The sequence below is a fragment of the Corvus moneduloides genome, chromosome 8 (assembly GCF_009650955.1).
Source record: "Corvus moneduloides isolate bCorMon1 chromosome 8, bCorMon1.pri, whole genome shotgun sequence".
Classification (NCBI taxonomy): domain Eukaryota; kingdom Metazoa; phylum Chordata; class Aves; order Passeriformes; family Corvidae; genus Corvus; species Corvus moneduloides.
Genome location: NC_045483.1, coordinates 8,616,507 through 8,635,783, shown reverse-complemented (window position 1 = coordinate 8,635,783; position 19,277 = coordinate 8,616,507). Strand labels below are relative to the sequence as shown.

Genomic DNA, 19,277 nt, shown 5'->3' with positions numbered 1-19,277 from the left:
ACAGACGTAAAATTAAACCCAGGTTGAAGTACCTTGTTAATCAGACCTTAAAATCAATATAACCACATAGACTTGATTCAACTTCCACTTTGGCTGGAATCAGACACTAAAATGTGCTCAGACTGTCATAAAAGAATGAATTTGGTCTTTGGCAAGAAATAGAAACCCCTTTTTTGTTATTTAGTTCTACACTTTAGAAGAACAAAATACAGAAATCTCTGTGAGGTGTACCACATCCTAATCTTGAAGAATCTTTACCTAAGAGCTTGAGGAGGTTAAGATACCTTATGCTGAAACACCTTTTCTCTCCAAATGGGAATTTATTCCAGGGCCTTCATTAAAGTTGAAGGATTCAGCTCTTATCAGGTAATAATACAGGTGTCACTAACAAAGTAGTTAACAGAATAGATGGTGGCAGAAAGGCCACACTGCAAGAATATGACATTTCCTTTGACTCTTTAGATTTCTGCTTTGCAAGTAAAATTTCTGCAGTAACTCAGATGCCACATTCTTTTTTCTTTTTTTGATATTAAGAATATTTCACTACTACTATGACAAAACTCACTGCCTCTATTGGGCAGTTAAAATTTTCTCTGGCTATCTTAGGAGAGCTTCATGTTCTTTAACTTCTGTGTTTCATCAGTTTTGGACTTCTACTTTCTGCAGAGACCAAAATGCTGAATCTGAATCAAAGCCTCTCCAAGGGGTAACCAGAACTGCTCGGCTGCAAAGAGGTGTCAAGTGACTTTGTCACCACAGACTGAAATTTTTTGGACTTTCTCAAATGTTTCTGAAGCTGTTTTGGAAACTTTAATAATGAGAATATTTTTTATTTTCTTTACATCTCCGTTAATTTTGAACTAAAGAACAAAATGCATTGGTGTAAAGATGCAAAACCAATTAGTGATTTGGGTCCTTTCAGTTTAGGGCACGAAGATATTCATTCAGCATACATTGAGAGTGCTTGGCCTTTGCGGATATCTTACACCTTTCAGAAGTCACTTGGGATGCTTCCAAATATGTTAAGAATGTGAAAAATAAATGCATGATGCCATTAAATGTGGAGGAGAAAAGACCCAATGGCAGAAACCTTCCAAACCTAGTCTGTTTTGAAGGACAAAAATACTTGCATCCGAGGTTAAATTCTTGGCTAACAACCCTGTTCTATTTTTAGTTCCAATTTAATTTTGATCCTAAAATATTCCATTACTTTTTTTTTCCTTTTTGTAATTCTCCAAGGCTGTGAGAGCAGAGTCACAAATATTTTGCAATGTGAAAACCATGGTTTATAAATAGCAACAGTGCCCATGAGCACAAGAGAGAATCAGAAAGTTGTGCAGATGAGACCCACTCTTTGGAAGCTGATGGAGTCTTTCCATTGACTTCATCACGTTTGGAGCAGGACCTAAGGTAAGAGGTTTTTACTTTTATTGGACATTTAAGGCTTATTTTGGAACATGTCAGTAAGAGGTAAGAGGATGGAATTAATTTGAACAGGAGGAAAACTCAAGACAGCCCCGTAGAGAAACTGAAGCATTTAAATAAATGGGCTGAAGGGTGAGGCCAAGATTACAGCAAGGACAGAGACCACGAAAAGAGGCTGCTGAAGTAAATACCTGCACAGAGAAAAAACTCTTAAGTGATGATACAGAGAGTGCAAGATCCACAGAAAAGGAAAAAAGTGCAGAGAGAACATTAAGTGAAAAACTCAGGAAATGGAACAAAGGAAAAAAGGCAGACATTCAAAGGTCACCTAAGAAAGTTTCTGAGTTGTCTGTATACAAATGCAACAAGCCTAACAAAGGAGCAAGGGAAACAGAGAGACCAAGAGACAACTCAGATGGGATTTGATTGATCACTCCTTCCATGAACCTTTCTAGGTATTTATTGCATGACACTTAGGTGCACAAGTAGCTGCAGACACCTAAAATGATATCAAGTGTTCCAAAATTACATTCAGGTTTGCATCATCTGCTGGGTGTCCCTCTGCCACTGCCTGCAGTGACACAGGAGTGGAAAAGGATGGTTGAGTACGTGAAACTGAGAAAACCCACAGGACATAGGGATATGTGCTAAGGATCAATCTCTGCTCCAGTAGCCTCCATCTGGGACCTCCAGCACCTCAGGTAGTACAGCACTGTCAGTGGAAACACACTTCTTCTTACCCACTTCCCCCTAAAATAACTATTTTCGAAGTAGACACACTCCCAGGCTCCCTGCTCTGTTCTGAGTGGAGAAATCAAAGTCCAGCCATCAGGAACTCTCCTTCAAAGTCTTCACTACTCCTTCCTCCCTACATGTATTAACTATGAAAATGAGGTAATTAGTCACCGCTTGGCTGGATACAGCTGTAGGGGATTGCAGGGGGCCCTGTGGCTCCTGTATATGAAGAGCAGTAGTTACTTGTTGGGACTGTGGTACCACGAAGTTTGCAGCCCTTTGAGGAGGATTATCTCTCAAATATGCTTAATTGAGACACTGGCAAATGAAAAGCCTTGAAAGATGGGCGATGGTGCACCACATTTCAATGTGCCCTCTGCCAGCAGCAGTCGTAGCTTGTAGCCAAAAATAGGGTTGCAATCTAAGGGAAAGTTTGTGGCTTAATGTTCTTGCAGTGTAACCATGAACACCTGTGCAGTAATTTCTACTCATCTATGTGTTGACAGCTGTATTTGAATTTGAATGTCCTCTGACTTCCCTCTTCCAAAGAGAAATGTTTATTTTAGGGGTACTTCTGGAAAGGGTACCTGTGCGTATGACACTGTGTCAGCTCTCTGTATTTCAAGAAAGGCTGTATTTTAAGCTCATGGTACCACACTAGTTAAGCATGCCATTCCCAAAAAATAACAGTCATTTCTTAGTTAAAACAGTTTCTTTTTTACAAACTGTGGAGATGTGAGGTCTTACATGGCTCAGTTTTCCACTATGATTTCCTGTTTTACCACCATGAGAGGGGCAGCAATGGGGAGCTGCTGCTGCAACTGTTGGAGCATCACTCCAGCCTTGCTTCCAGGCATGGCAATGTCTGATCGCAGGGTTCTATGGAAAGGACACTTTCTCATGTGGCTCTTCAGTCCATGCTGTGACTAGACAAGCTCACCCATCTACAGGAAGATCCCATGGTTGTCTGTGATATGTGATGGAAAACTACCCAAAATGCTCAGCTTTCCAAAGTGTATTGCAGGTATCAACCTCCCCAGTACAGTCAGTTTTCCTGGAAATTCAGCCTACATTTTTGCATCTGTATTAAACACCTTTAACCTTTGTGTCTAGTTCTCAGGATGCCAAAACAAAATCCCTAGTTCCTGAAGCACTGGGAGCTCTTAGCACTGTTGGTTTGAATTCCAGATTCCTTCACCCCGTCTAGAAAGCAACAAACTTCCTACTAAAGGAAATTTTTCAGCTTTTACCAAGCTTTCCTGGCTTTTTAAATCTAAGAAATAGAAGCATGTTACTTAAAGGAGTCAGTCAGCATCTAACAACTGCACCTCCCTTTCTTGGCTGGAGATAATATACTTACATTAATGTTTACCTCTTTTGTTTCCTAAAGAGTTGGTTCACACCTGCCCTAACTTAGTGATTATCAGTGATTTTGCAGTAAAATTTGTTGCTGACCTACAGACTGCTCGTTCTGAGTATGCCACTCACCTCTAGTTTGAAAAAGACTCCTCCACATCTAATGCCTTTAATCCTGACTATCTGTGGTTCACAAAAAGTAATTGGGTCCAAGCAACTGGCTATTTTTGTTCTACCTTTTTTGGGCTTGAACACTGAAGAGTTTTTTTTAAATTTCCCAGAGCATCTGGAACTTGGGATAGATTTTTTAAGTGTATGTTGAATATACAACTATAGAATTAGATTCCTTATTCACTCTTAAATATCTTTTTGAACAGAGGAAGTGAGAGGCAGTGCTGACACAGATATGCATATGTGACCTCGCTCCACCAACATAATAAAACTTCTTAGTAAACGTGTTGCATACAGTAATTCAACTTTCAATAAACACATTTAAAAGACACTGTACACTTCCTGTACAAAATCTTTTTGAGAGCAACAATGCATGTATTTGGAGATAGAAATTTGGCAGTACTCCACATTGATCTGTGGAATATCATCCCCTAATTTTTTTTCTAACAGGTCCTGGAAGCAAGAAAGTAAAATTTCTTAAATGGTTAAATATGAGAGAAACAAGGCTCACCCAGCAACCCATCCCATGGAAAAAACCACATCAGAGTAACTGAGGTGAGGTGATTCTGACCCCTTGATTTTGGAATATTAACTATTGACAGACTCATCTAGTACCTAAGGCATTTGAAACAGAACATGGGGGCTGTTCAAACTGATGGTGATTTGGACACACATCAATGAACTCTGATCACATTCACCAAGTGCAGAAGCCCCCCAGCCATCAGCTGATAAGGACCATAACATGTCCTGTGCCTTGCCTGCAAGAAGCTGTATCACCAAGCAAGGGAGTTCCTAATACTTTAATGAGTCTGGCTAAACACATCTGCTCAAGAGAAGAGTGTCAGCTAAAAGGGTCCTGTTGATCCAGGTGTTTTTCAAAAACACTTTTTGGCTAGGGAATCTTTCTAGAAGAGGAATGAGAAAGCAAAGTTATTGTGTCTGCTCCCTTAAAAAGAGATAGACTGAGAAGGGGAGGCTGCAAGGGGAGTGAGATAGAGGGTAGAGACAGAGCCAGGAGAAGTTGGCTTTGGAGCAGAAACTAAAAACTGAAGAATCATGATATTACATTTCCTTGTGTGGAAAGGGGAGGAATCATCACCTTGATGGCCTGGTAAGATGTTTCATGCCTGCAAGTATTGAGTTTCTTCTTGACAGCTGGTAAACTGTGACTGCTAGCAGAGCGGTGTACCCCATAGGAGAAATCCCATGGCCTTCTCCTTACCCAACACTGGAGATGGTGCTCCTCTGTGCATTTCCCACAGGAAGATGCCACCAATCTCTTGCTTCCCATAGGATGATGTCCTGTACCACCAACTAGTCGTGAACAACTCTCCTTCTTCTAAAGCTGTCTTAACTAAATTGGGAGGAATTTTGTTTTTATACTTCTTGATGTGTGTATTGCAGGTAGAGCTTGGGAGACATCCCAGGAAACAACGGGTATAACTGGGCTGGAGTTAATTTTCTTTGTAGTACCTGGTAGGGGGCTGTGTCCTGGATTTGTCCTGGAAGCAGTGTTGACAACAGAGAGATGTTGTTGTTACAGCTGAGCAGTGCCTACACAGAGCCAAGGACTTTTCTGCTCTTCATCCCCCCCCCCCCCCCACCAATGTGCCTGAGGCTGAACAAGGAGCTGGAGGGGACACTGCCAGGACAGCTGACCCCAACTGACCACAGGGATAGTCCAGACCATGCAGTGTCATGCTTAGTGTGTTAAACCTGGGGGAAGAAGAAGGAAGAGGGGATGCTGGGAGTGATGATGTTTGTCTTCCCAAGTAACCTTTCAGTGTGATGGAGCCCTGCTTTCCTGAGTGTGGCTGAATGCCTGACCACAGGAAATAGGAAACAAATTCCTGGTTATGCTTCATTTGTGTATGTGGCTTTTGCTTTCTCTATTAAACTTCTTTATCTCAACCCACAATTTTTCTAACTTTTACTTTTCTCTCCCCCATCCCACTTGGAGAGGAGTGAGTTGGTTGCATGGGGCTGAGCTGCTGTCTGGGGTTAAAGCACAGAATCTTCTTAATAAAGCAGCTCCTTTTGCCTGTTGATAATTTACATTCACATTTATCAATCCAAGAAGTGTTTCTTGGTGACAATGACACCACTTCCCAGAGACACAGCTCAGCCTGGGGGTGCTCCGTTGCCTTCTGAACAAAACAGGCAGGGCCTGTGTGTGCCCACCACAGACTGGCACGGCTCCTTTACATCCCATGCAATTGCAGTTTTATTTCTCAGCCTATCATTTTTCTTGTATAAAATTATCTCATAGTCCTGAAACTTGCTCTTTTCATACTCTTATAAGAGTTTGATGGGGTACTAGATTTCAGGGAAAGTTCATTTGCCTTTGTTTTTTTCTATTGTATTTGTTTCAAAAATCCCTTTGTCATCATTTTCACATTCTGTTTCCATTCAAACAAAGAGCAGCTTTACCCAGGGAAAGAAAAGGTCAGAGGTTACTCAGAGCATGCCAAAGAAAATAAAAGGGTAGCACATATACAAATGTTTTCATCATTCTGGCCTGATTTTGCAATCTGGGACTGTGCTCATCTTTCACTAACATCACAATTTAGGGCATGCATCCCACTTGCAATTGCTTTCAATAGAAGGCAAAGGCAGATAGTTCCTTGAGATACTCAATCCTTTACAGATGCTTTATAGGACCACAGTAACCACAGAAAGTCCTCATCCAAACTCCATGCTATTTTCTCCCACAGTTCGGAGCAGATTTGTTACTGATTTCAACAAGAACTGTGCAAACTATCTGAGGGAGTATTTAATTCTACATAACATAACATAACATAACATAACATAACATAACAGCGTGTTGCCATGAAACTCCTTACTGGGGAAGAACCCCACTCCCCCAGGCTGAACCAGAGTTGCAGTTGCACACTTCACCCCTGATTAACTGGTGGAGTTTCCCAGACGTTCAGCACCGTGTACCAGTATAAATTGTGCCACTGCTGCTAAACTTAAGAACTCTATTTTCAAGGACCAATGATTTTCACAAGCAATAAAGCTGAATGTATTTAAACAACATCTACGTACAAGGTCAAACACATTCAATATCCCCTTTGGCAGTGACTGAGCAGCATTTGTCTGTGTTTAGGGACTGGAAAAGACCTCTGGAAAGACTTGGAGAAGTTCCTGTGTTTTAGGAAAAAGGCAAAATATTTTCTTCACGAAGCTGATATTTTCAGCCCTCTTATCTCTGCATGCTGAGGTTTTATTTTCTTTCATTTTTCAAAGTGTGACTGCCTATAGAGGTGCAGGATCACGGCAGGATGCTGGGAAACGCTTGCTCTTTCTCTCAGACCTGAGGATATTCCCAGTTCACAAGTTGACCCAGCAAGATCCTGTTTAGGAAGTTGTCAAATTAGTTCACCTGAACCCCATGGCTCCATGTGCTCATTTAAAATGCTTTTTTACTAGATACTGCAGTATTAAATACAAGACCCAGAACAAAGAACTCTTACGTATGTCCTAAGAAATTACTTTCCTGAATGCTGTGCATGGTCCTAGGTCTGTATTTAATTCCTCCTAAAGCTTACCATCCAGTCCTCATGAAATCCAATCTCAAAAAGTTCATGCATTCTGGAAGTGGGTCCCATACATAATCACTCATGGTGAATTAGTCACCGTGCAAATGTATGCAAATGCATTCCCACCACTTAATCCAGGACCACAGATAGAGCTGAAGTGTGCCTTGCTGAACAAGGAATATAAAGGGGTGGTGGCTGTCTTGCTTAGATTAACTGTACATGCCAGGCACAGTTTGGTTATTGGATTAATATCATTCTGTGAGAAAGAAATGAGTGGGTTGTGGAGCATCCATGATGCCTCCTTTATTTATTTATTTTCCAAGGTCCCATAGTTTCTCCTTCTTTCATTTTCTGGTATTTTTAGTGTGCTCAGGAATTATTTGGTAAGATATTCAAGATTTCTAGTGGGATTTCTTGATAATGGACAGATTCTTTCTCTTCATAATGATAGCTGAGTTTCTTGAGAGCAAAGAGACACTTTGTTCTTTGTTCTCAAGGAGACAAACTGTTATTTCTTTCCCTGAAGAAGCTTCTAATATGATGGGTGAAATATCAGGAATAATTAGACCAAATGGTGATGTAAATCCCACTAGAAACAGTGCATCCGTTATTTCGTTTTATGCCTATCGCTCCAGTTTCTGCCTGATTTAAGTCCATGCGAAGAAAGCTGTGGGTATTCCCTTTATAAGAACTACAATAAATTTCTTCATTGAATATTTACTAGTCCTGAGTTGCTCTTTTTTTGTTGGACCATCATTACACAATTAAAAAATAAGAAGGTAATTTAGCCGTTTCAAGGGCTGGTATTGCTTAATTTCAAGGGAGGGGGCCTGACAGTTGAAAGGTTAATGTATTTCACTGATTGGGCCCCTGGGGTTCATTTTCTGAAAAAAAAAGCTCTTTCAGTTTTTATTAAGAAACCCATGTAATGAAAAGGGGAAAAGCATCTCTCATTTGGTGCACGCGAGGCAGTGGCTGCGGAAGCCCACGTTTCTCTTCCTGGCACAACACGCAGCCACCACCTGCATCAGGGGCAGCAAGGACGCACTCTGGCGTGGGCTTTGCTGTGTCCTGACCCATCAGCGCAGTGTCCCTGTGGAGGGACAAGTCCTGCTTGGGGTGACAAGGGGACAGTGTGTTGTCCTTGTGATAGCTCTAGGGGTGAGGAGAGAGGGGTCCTGAACGCTGTATGAGCTGTGAAAGTCCCCTGAGCAAAGTTGGTTGTAGGTGCCCACCTTGTTGGGCTGTGTGCCATGGACACCCTATGAACCCAGCAGGGTTCACTGACACAAAAGTCCACTTCTTTTTGCCCCAGCAGAGCACACTGGCCCCACAACCCGGGCAGGTTGCAACGTCGTGTTGGTGACCAGGAGGAGCTCCTTCTTTCCACCCATGGCTCAAAGGCTTGTTTGGCCTCCGGCCTGAGACCAACAACTTAAAACGAGTAGAGAGCTTTGGGGAATGAGAAATTAAACCACAAGAAAACACTCCCAGCATTTTTCTGGAGTTTTACTGCTGAATCTACCCCCAGACCCTTTCCCACAACACTCCTCTCTTGTGCTGCTGCTCCCTGTTTGTTCCCAGTAAGAACTTGAGTGACAATTGACAAGCAAAGCTGTTTTTCGGAGGTTTAAGCAAATGCTGGGAAATACCCTCTTCACACAATTAAATGCATTCATGCTAAGGCAGCCCTGTAATTCACACACTCGCTGGAAAGCTGATAGCTCCACGGTGTTTTACGAGATAACAATGCTTCGTGCCACCTTGGCATACATGCGGCTGACTATTAGCAGAGAGAACACAAATTGGTCATATAAATGGCTCAGGGTTGGTTATTTCTCACTGCAGTTAGCAAGAGAAGTTCTTGAGCCGAGATCTTTACAGTGCGAGTGCACTGAGTCTTCCCCATTAGGTAAGTTAACATGCAAGTGACATTGCTTGACATAATTTAACTTGTTTGATTTTAATGTCTGCATCAGAAGATTTCAATCCACTACTTGCATAATTTCCACAGTGCTGATGTCTCTGGCTGATATTTTTATTATTATGAAATCCCTGAAAGTCAACATTTACAGGCACAATGAGGCAGTAAAAATATAAAATAGAAATAAAATCGTTTGCTTGGGCTGGAAAAATCTGAACATTGGAGAAAAGCTTAACAAAATAAAACAAAAATGTCTCTGTCTTCAAGCATCTAGAAGAATTGTAAGAATGTCCCTTTTATTGTCTTTTTTTGTACCCCTTATAAAAATTGTTTTCCTCTCAGCCCTTAATGAGATGTTTTTAGAAGTGTTTTTCTATCCTAAATTACCATGTGAGACAGGCATTGGAAGAAATGTGGTTTTAGCTCGGGGAGTTGTGCTGGGGCTGGAGCTTGTGCGTGCACTGGGGAGCGAGGCAGGGTCGGAGAGCTGCCTTTGCTGCCGGGGACCGTCTCTCTGCTGGCTTTTGCTCTGTTTATTGATACACATTATAGATTGAAATGGCTCCAGAAACACAGGGAGGAAAAGTTCTGCCTCTCACCACAGTGGAAGATTTGTATTCTTTTATTTTAACAAAATTAAACTGCTCAGAAATGAATGAGAAAAATGGTATTTTATCACAGAGAGAGAGAGAGAAAAAAACCTGATGAGTTAAATAAACACAATACTTACCAAGAAAAGAGAAGAATGGGCATTTCTACATATCCAGTGGAAAATGACTTTCAAATTTCATGCAGATATTTTGAAGTGAAATACCTTTCTGATTCCTAGTTTGGCTGTAGTAGGTTCGTGGAAATATAATGCCTTTGTTTTCTGTAGCCTGAGCTTCAGAAAAGAATTGCAGCTACAAGGAGAAATTCTGAATCCTACTTATCTCTCTCCAATAGATGTGATGGGCTTCTAAAAATAAATGTGTAAAATTCAACATATCCATAATCCTGGAAAAATTGGTTGTAACTAACAGATAATGATGACTTGGTTAATTATTGGAATAAACACAGGACCAAGATAAAGCTGTGGTAAATTCTGGTAATGAGCCACTTTCAAAGAAACCAGATGCCTATATGCATCTTGTAATACAAATGAGTGGTTTTTTTATCGTTGTTGGTGTTAATTTTAGAAACTGTTAAACACCCTGAATCAGATGACTGAAGAAATGCTCTTTCCAAATGGTTACCAGCCATCCCCAGCTCCCATCCCCATATCCAGTGATCAGAACACAGGAACAAACTCAATAATAAAATCCAGTCGAAGATATTCCACATTCTCCTGCATCTCTCCACTCACTGTCTCAGTGTAGCAGGATTCTCAAACAGCTGTAGAAAAGCTTGTTATTCAAGACATCACAAACCCAATTTTCTTAAACAGAAATAGTTTGGTGGGTTTTGAGGGAAAAAAAAAAAAAAAAAGAGAAAGGAAAGAGGGAAGCACTCCAGCTCCAAGGTTTTGAAATGAATGTACAGGAAAAATGCAGCTTTCATGTGTATTTTTAAATACAGTCTAAATAATGTCTGAAGAAATAGTTGCTACAGCTTTAAATATTGGTTGCCAAATGGTAATTATATTGTTTAATTTTAAATCATACGATAGTAATACCATCTGATTCTGCAAGCATTACACACAAACACGTTTCGTTATCGTGAGGGAGTGCTGCTTGAAAATGCAAAAAGTATCTTTAAAAGCAAAGGAAAAAAATCTATTTTTATTATGAATATGAACTTCTCCTATCTCCTTTTATGAAAGTTATGGAGCTCTGAATTGCGTTGCCAATTCGTAATGGTGAATAAACCGTAAATTTAGCCTTATATTATAAAAAACCATTTATATAAACATTTTGCTGTATTGATACAAAGCTAAAAATGTTCTTATGGGTATCAGAGTTAAATCAACTATCTCTTCTCAGGACCTTCTTGTGGGAGAGGAGCTTCGCAAGTAATGACCTGCTGTAAATCTGCAAAAACAGCAATTAGGTAAGACATTAAAATTGCTTAAGAATGGTAAACATTAGCTTAAAATAAAATGAAAATCCCCAATAATCTAACAGGCCGGCATGTTAATAGCGCTTGAAATAGTTTATGATCTGAAATGTAGCTATGCATTATTCTGCCCTTCCCTCCTGGTTATGGAGCTGTTGTTTATCGAGTGCCAAGGGCATTTCTGTCTCATTATCAAATACATAAATAGAAGAATATGCATTTAGCGGGAGATCTATTTTATTGTCAGCCTTCCCTTCCTCCCCCTCCACTGCACACACATTTCTTGATGTTTTCTCCTCCCTTCTGCAGCCTGTATATTTCCACAAAACTGTGTAAAAAAACCTAAAACAAATAACATTCTCAGCCAAAAGGGTGCAGTTTCTAAAGTAGAATCAGCTTATTTTAAGCTTTGGAGAAACATCCACACTCAAGACCTTCCTCTTCCCCCCCCCCCCCCCCCCCCCCCACTGTATGAAGCATTTTTATGTAAGCTTATAATTTCCCTTAAAAAGCTATGTTTAATACTTTCCCTTTTTATTTTTAAATGTTCTGAAGAGTATCTTTAATGCTAAGCTGTGCCGTGTATTTTTTAGAAACTGGGATCCAGCTCCTGGGTGACTCAGTGTAGAGGCTCCTGAGGCAGGTCAGGGAAGCTGGGAATGTTCACTCCAGCATTGGCCCCAGTGGTCCCAAGTCAGAGTCTGTCCCCTTTTCCAAGGCCACAGATGCTGCAGAGGAAACCACAGTGTCTCTGATGGAGCCTTGTCTGAGCAGGAAATGAAGAACCCACCTTGTAACACTCAGCTGGACTCAGGGACTCTCCAATTCAGTGGGCTCAGTGCTCAAGGGATGCTGGCTCTGACCCCAACTACCCTGTCCCTGAAATACTCCACCTGGTAAACACCTGAGACCCAGAAAAAAAATAAAAATATGATGAAGAATAGTATTTCTCTGAGGAAAGACTAATGGGATCAGGTCCTAAATTATTATTCTCCTGATATCTCATATATCAAACAATGGAAAATGTGAGAAAATAATTTTAAAATAGATATATATTTTTAAGTTTAGAAAGTTAGTGTCCTTCAGGATTTTTTTTTAATGCCATTTTTATGAATATTGAATGCTGTAAACCAAACACAAAGCAAAAGCCAGACTTCATTTGTTCTGGTTTTGGTGAAGGGTAAGGATTTTTTTGAACACTGGAGTTATTTCAGTTTTAGGAAGTTGAAAACTAATGAAAAATAATTATTTTCTGGTGGGTCGTGTATTCAGTTGGCTCTCAGTGGGAGGTAAACGGAGTCAAGAGTGTTTTTCTTCATTACCCTGAATGTCTACTGTCCCTTATTTGTGAAAGAAAAGATAAGGATGCTGTAACAAAGTATTTGGGGGAAAATGTAGAATAACGTTTGAAAATAAAGACAAATCTGAAAGGAATATATCAATATAAATGTAACCTATGGGAAATCTTTACTCCGATTTTTAAAACTATTTTTTTATGATAGTTGTTCAGAAAAAATCGTGCACATAGAGATATATGAGTGGCTGTGAGAATATGCTGTAATTCATAGATTTTCTGCTCGTCTCAACGAATGGTTTCATGTTTGTTTAGGTTTTGTGTGTGTGCATAAACCAGACCAGATTTCTATTTGTATTTCTCGCTCTTGTTTTCTTAAATGATTCGCCTGCTTTCCCCTTAATTTTAGCTTGATCTGTGCATTTAAAAAAAAACAAACAAAAAAACACACAACCAAAAAAACCCAACAAAGAGACAAAAAAAAAAAAAAAACAAAAAAAACAAACCAACCCAAAGAGGTGGGTTTTTTTTTATGGTTAAACTTGTTAGCCCTGTAGCTCGGGAATGATAAACAAATGGTGAGCGCGGCGCTTTATGCAGGCAGACACGCTCGGCTCTCGTTATGCTGCACTGCCACCTTCCGTCCCCCGGCCCCGGCCGCCGCCGCCCGGCCCCGCCGCTCCCGCCGGGTCGGGCACCGATGGATTCGATGGTCTTCAAGAGCTTTCATTTCCATAATTCTGCTTCTGTACTGACAGGTCCTTTCTATACAATTTGTAAGCAGAATCTCTGCGTTAGCTGTATCATGGGTTTTAGGTGGTTTTTTCGTGTTTTGTTAATTATTATTATTGTTATTATTATTGTAAAGTAATTCTTATTTTCAGAGTTTTAAAAACATTTGGCCCTGAAGCATTTATTCCTCTCAGAGAGCGATACAGAAAGTGTGATTGCTGCTATTTATACTCTGAAAGAATTAATGTGTTTCAGGCTGTTCCCTTTCACTGCAGCCCAATCCCAAACTGAAGGAGAAGCATCTGGCACAATGGAAACTGTCACAACACAAGGCTGCAACTTCGACTGGTAAGAGAAGGCTCCCCTTGGAAGTGCAGATCACAGAGAGGAGACTATTTGAAAGGACCCTGCAGCTACAAGGCACAGGCACAGCCATGCTCTTGTGGGCGATGAGGAGCCTCAGTCTGCAGGAACCAAAGGCAAAGAGAAACACACTCCCCTGGCGCCAAACTCATTATGTGCATGGCCAGAGCAACCTTTGCTTATTATATTTTGAGAGGAAATCCCTTAAACACACTCCCCCCTCAAGTCCAAGGCAGGTGGTGCTTGTGGGGGCTCCCCAGGTGATGTCTCGTGATGGGGAAGTGCTCAGCAAGGAGGGGTGCTGGACCAGGAGGTGGCTCCTTGTGGGCTGCTATCGTGGCTCCTGGCTGATCCCTCTGACAGCCTCGCTCCAGGTGCTCAGCAAAAACACAGTCCTCCTCTCCACAGCCTTTCCTATTTACTTATTGACTCCTCTTGCCAGTGGCTCTTTGCTTTAGGGAGGCTGAGCGGAAAGAGAAGGAGAGGAAGGCTGGGGAGGAATGGGAACTCTTCAGCACAGGAGGTGGACCGTGTTTCTTTTATCTTTACCAAAGGGGAAGGAAAAAGCCTCAGGAGGGTATTCCCAGGGAGGAAGTAATTCCCTTTTCTTCCACCCAGCAGGAGGTTGCATCCTGCCTTCAGCTCTCTGCCCCCTGGCTTCCCAGGCCAGTGGGGTTATGTGCTGCTGGTTCTGCCCACACCACCACAGAATGCCTCCATGCTGGGTGGTTTTAAAGGTCCTCACAGCCCCTTTGGGGCTTTGACAAGGCTCGTCACCCGCTGCAGACTCTATGGGATGGGCTGGGGATGAGTACATGCCTGCTTTGGGTGCTGGGACCCTGTCCAGTGTCATCATCCTCATTTTCTGAGCAGGAAAAGAAAGCATCAATGTCCCTGTGCCCAAAGATGGCAAAGACTAGCACAAAGCCCTTTTCCTTCATTCCAGGGGTTGGTTTCAGCATCAGAGGCCTGGGGGGTGGAGGGGATAAACTGGGGGTATCCTGAACCCTTCTAGCACAGAGCCTCTGCCCACAGCAGTAGCAGCATCAGACGGCTGTGAGTTCACCTCCCACATGAAGGTATTGCTCTGCTGCTCACACAAGCATTATTGCTATATTCTAATTTCACATGAAAAAATTCCTGCCTGGACATGCCTTTCTACCAGCACTGGAAGAACCATTCAAAACAAAACAAAAAATTAGAGATGGCTCCCTTACCTGTTAGATGCCTACAACCTTGCCTTGACTACTACTGTTGGGAACCCAGCATTTTTTTAACACCCAATTAAATTAGTGTAATTGGGATAGAGTTGCAATTTCTTTGCCTCCAGCTGTGAGTCATAATCTGTTTAGCACCTGAGTGCTATTTCACTTTATTTTTAGTACTTAGTCCATAGTTTGGAAGGGGAGAAAGCAAACCTTCATGTCAGTCAGGATTTTTTGAAGGTGTAGATTACTTATCGTTAATTTAAATGTGGCATTTAAATGTCCATTCACAGGTGGTTTTAATGCTTTTATTAACTTCTTTTTTGGCCCTTGTAAGGGATACATCTGAAAAAAGAAATGTCAAAGACCTTGAACTACAGGCCATGCCAATAATACATTACTGCTACTATACCATGGGAAAAACTGTAAAACAGAAGAGCTCCCAGTGAGGGAAAAACCAGAACTTTATTATAATAAAGAATAATAAAAATGGCAGAAAAATATTATCAATACCTAGTCTTGTTTGAGCTACCAGTTCAGCCTACAGTACATTTTGAAATGATGAATTGGCTGGAGAGAAAAACATATTCCAGATGTTTTCTGTGTTTGTCTCCGGTATTTACTTCATCATGCCTTATCCAGAGGGGTTATTCAACAGAAATAAATTATATACTAAGTATGATCAGTGAGGAAAATTATTGATTGTGCAAGTATAAAAGACAAAGTAGCACTGGGGAAATAGCTCAGGATAAAACATAAACCAGCCAGAAATTTTGTCTGCAGTTCCGATCCTTGGTTATAACTGAGACCAACCAGCCTTAGAAAAATCATTCTGAATCATGGTTGATAAAAACTGTAGACACAAATAATTGTGATGGATTGGGAAACCAAGACCCCAAGAGTGGGAATCCCCCCAGCCGGAGCAGGGCGGTGAAACGCCTGCGTGAACCTGCTGTGTCCTGTCATATGGGGAGGAACAAGGGCCTCACCTTTGCTGGGGTCAGCGTGCTTGGAGCCCAGTGCTGGGAAGCTGGGGAGGGCCAGGAGGCAACAATGCTGTGCTGGCTCCAAGGACATTGGAGAGGGATCCCTCCTGGCATGGCTAAACTGCTGTTGCACAAGACAGCTGAGTGCCAGGTCCTTGATTCATCCCCAACCTAAGGAGGTTTCAGCTGAAATGGTAGAAGATTTACGGAGATGGACTAAGTCGCTAAGATAGCCATAACATGTTGACTTATAGGATGTGTCTAGTAGTGTCCCCACAACTGAATTGGGAATGGCAGCAGGTCTGTGACCGTCCAGATCATCTGTCATACAAAAAACCCCAAAACTTCAAGGCTCCTCAGGCAACTTATCTACGGGTATGTTTATTTTGCAAAGCAAGACTGAATGTCTTAAAAAAAGAGCCCCACCTCATCCATCTATCTACACTCTCCAGGGTGAGGTTTTCTTTAAAAACAAAATAGCCAAAAGCTAATTGCATGTAAGTTCAGACTTAAGATATTTTAGTGACACTCAGAAGGTGAGGAACAAAACCCCTGTCACTAAGCTGATGTCTCTAAAATGTCTGCCAAAACAGCTCTTTAAAAAGATATTTGCACCTTTATTTAGTTCCTCCTTGTGAGGAATGTTTACTACAGTCCGTAGATGTGGTTATGTCGTGTTTCCACTGTGTTTTCATTCAGTGTTGCTCTGTATTTGTGGTTTTCTCATTTGTGACAGTCTAGTAACTGGAGCCATTTGTACCTGAGCAAATAATATCAAATCTGAATACTTTATAAATATTTACAATATGTGGTGTGTCTCCCACTCACATCAAATGCAAAGTATAAAAAGCAAAAACAAGCAGAAACAAACAGAACCTGTGTTACGTTATAATAAATATTTACTGTATGTACTATTGACTAAAGAGTCCCATACAGCTATTTAGGAGGCATTGTTTCTGTCAGGCTGTTCTATATTAAAACATTCTAAATGAAGCTGTTTGAGAATAAAAATGTGCATGTTAGGGAGTGATTGATGCCTATGACTTATTTAATTTTTTTGGCAAGGGGAAGTAGTTCATTTTTTTCTCCCTGCACATGTGGGTAGTGAATTAGGCAGGAGCCTGGGACTCTCTGGCACAGCTGCAGAATACATTGGAGTGAGGTCCCAGTGCAAGACTTGAGGGGAACATGACCCTTCAGGCCCACCGGTTTTAAGCAGAGATCCCAACTGCAAACAATCTGCACTGAAGGCAGGGCAGGCAGTGGCAGAGCAGCAGCCGTGTTCCTTGTGTAGCAAAGTCAGCCTGAAAACAGGGAGGAGAGAACTGTAAGTTTCAGAGAATCATAGAATCATCTAGGTGGTGAAGGACTTTTAATACAATCGAGTCCAGCCATTAACCCAGCACTACTAAACCACGTCCCCGAGTGCCACATCCACACGCCTTTGGAACACTACCAGGGCGGTGACTCCACTGCTTTCCTGGGCAGCCCATTCCAATGTGTGGCAACCCTTTCAGTGAGGACAAAATGGATCCTAATATCCAGTCTAAACCCCCACCTAGCTACAAGCTCTTTTCAGGTAGTTGTAGAGAGCAATAAGGTCCTTCTGAGCCTCTTTTTCTCCAGGCTAAACAGCTCCAGTTCCCTTAAGCCGTTCTTTATAAGGCTTGTGCTCCAGACCCTTCCCCAGCTCCCTTGCCCTTCTCTGGACATGCTCCACCACTTTAATGTCTTTCCTGTAGTGAGGGACCCAAAACTACACATGATTCAAGGTGTGGCCTGCTTAGGGCAGAGTATGGGGGGCAGTCACTTCCCTGGTCCTGCTGGCCACATGGCTGCGGATCCAGGCCAGGTGCTATTGACCATCTTGCCTATCTGGGCACACCTGGCTCATGTTCAGCCACTGCCAACACAGATCCTTTTCTGGTGGATCACCTTCCAGCCACTCTGCGCCCAGCCTGTAGCACTTCACTGCTGTGTCCCAAGTGCAGGACCCACTTGGCTGTGTTGAATCCCATACAAGTGGCTTCAGCCCGTCTTGATGAGCCCCATACAAGTGGCCCCATCCCATCAATCCAGCTCTGCAGAGCTTTCCTGTCCTCCAACAGATCAACACTCCCACCCAACTGGGTGTCGTCTTTGGACTTACTGAGGGGACACTCAATCCCCTCATCCAGATCATCAATAAAGATATTTACATGGACAGATAAATGCTGCAGAGCAGGGAGAAGGAAGCAGTTCAAGATATTTGATTTCTCTGCTTTTGAGGAACAGCTTTACCAAGTCCTGGACAAAGGGACCCTTAATGAACAAGCAAAGACTTTTTAGAGTGTCATCAGATCCTGCTCCAGGAGGAAGACTAGATTTGCACCTGCAGGCTCCATGTCATGAGGGACCTCCAAAGTTTTATGAATCAGTTAATGGAAGACCTCCCTCCCCCTTACTCTTTATTCTTCTTGTCTCTGTAGTCAATTTTCTCCTTTTGTTCCTCTACTGCACAGGAGCTTTTATCTTTTCTTCTGTGCTCATATTATTTTTCTAAGTCACCTGTCCCCAAGCACCTCTATTTCTTTGACATATGTATTCTTACAAGACTGCTATATCTCTTTTTTACCCAGACTGAAGCATCACAGATCACTTTAAGCTTGGGATGGAGTTTAGGAGATGTGGGTCAAATTGTATCTCAGCGGTGCCCTAGCCACCAGCATGGCTTCCTTTTGCTGTGTGCATTCCTTGTTTGTCACAAAAAAATTGCCCCATATTCTTAGCCATCCACCTGCCAAGGCTTACTGGCTTGCCTAGTTTTAAAGAAGTTTACTGAACTTACATCATCAGCAAAGTTCAGTAATTGTCTATAATTTTCAAAACATATTTTGCCTCAATTCATCTCCAAGGCCAGTGTTCTCTCACTGATTCTGCAGAGAGGCTCAAAGAAGATGTGGTGTTCTGCAGTGTTTGTTTCTCTCCTGAGATGACAGGAATAGGCAATGTTCAGAGGGGTCTTCCCTCTGCTCCACCCCAGTTAGATCCCTGCAATGCAGCCCTGCAAGTCCCTGGGATTTGGGATGGAAAGGTCTTTGGGTGGTGGGCCATATGGTGGGGTACACAAGCATCTTCTGTAGGGTGTGGTGAGGTGAGATGGGTTGGAAAAGGGGATGAGATTAAGACATTTTAGGAGAAGGATCCAATGCCTAGACATGCCACAATCAGTGACTTTTGGAAAAGACTAGAGAGGATAGGAGAAATGATAGGAGAAATCCTGCCCTGTTACACTCATGCTTTCCCAGAGAATGAGACTCCTTGCTAGACACAGTGCTGGACCTTTAGTCTGGTTGTTCTTACATAAATGAAAGTAAAATTCTGCCTTTGTGTAGGCTGTGTTGCACGTAACTGCAGGTGCATCTAAAAAATTTCCTCAAGAAGGATTTTCCAGGACTATTCCTTTACCCACCTCCTCAATCTCTTCAAGTTGATTGAAATCTAAAATCCTGCAGGATGGATTGTTACTGG

The 19,277-nt window shown here is 42.0% G+C and overlaps 1 long non-coding RNA gene across 1 annotated transcript; it reads left to right on the top strand.

Moving 5' to 3' along the window:
* The first annotated feature begins 1,266 nt into the window (after positions 1–1,266).
* On the top strand, positions 1,267–16,797 carry LOC116447577. Its single transcript, XR_004241601.1, has 4 exons — positions 1,267–1,410; positions 4,138–4,242; positions 11,115–11,181; positions 13,469–16,797. It is a non-coding gene; the product is annotated as an uncharacterized LOC116447577 (long non-coding RNA).
* Positions 16,798–19,277: the final 2,480 nt, after the last annotated feature.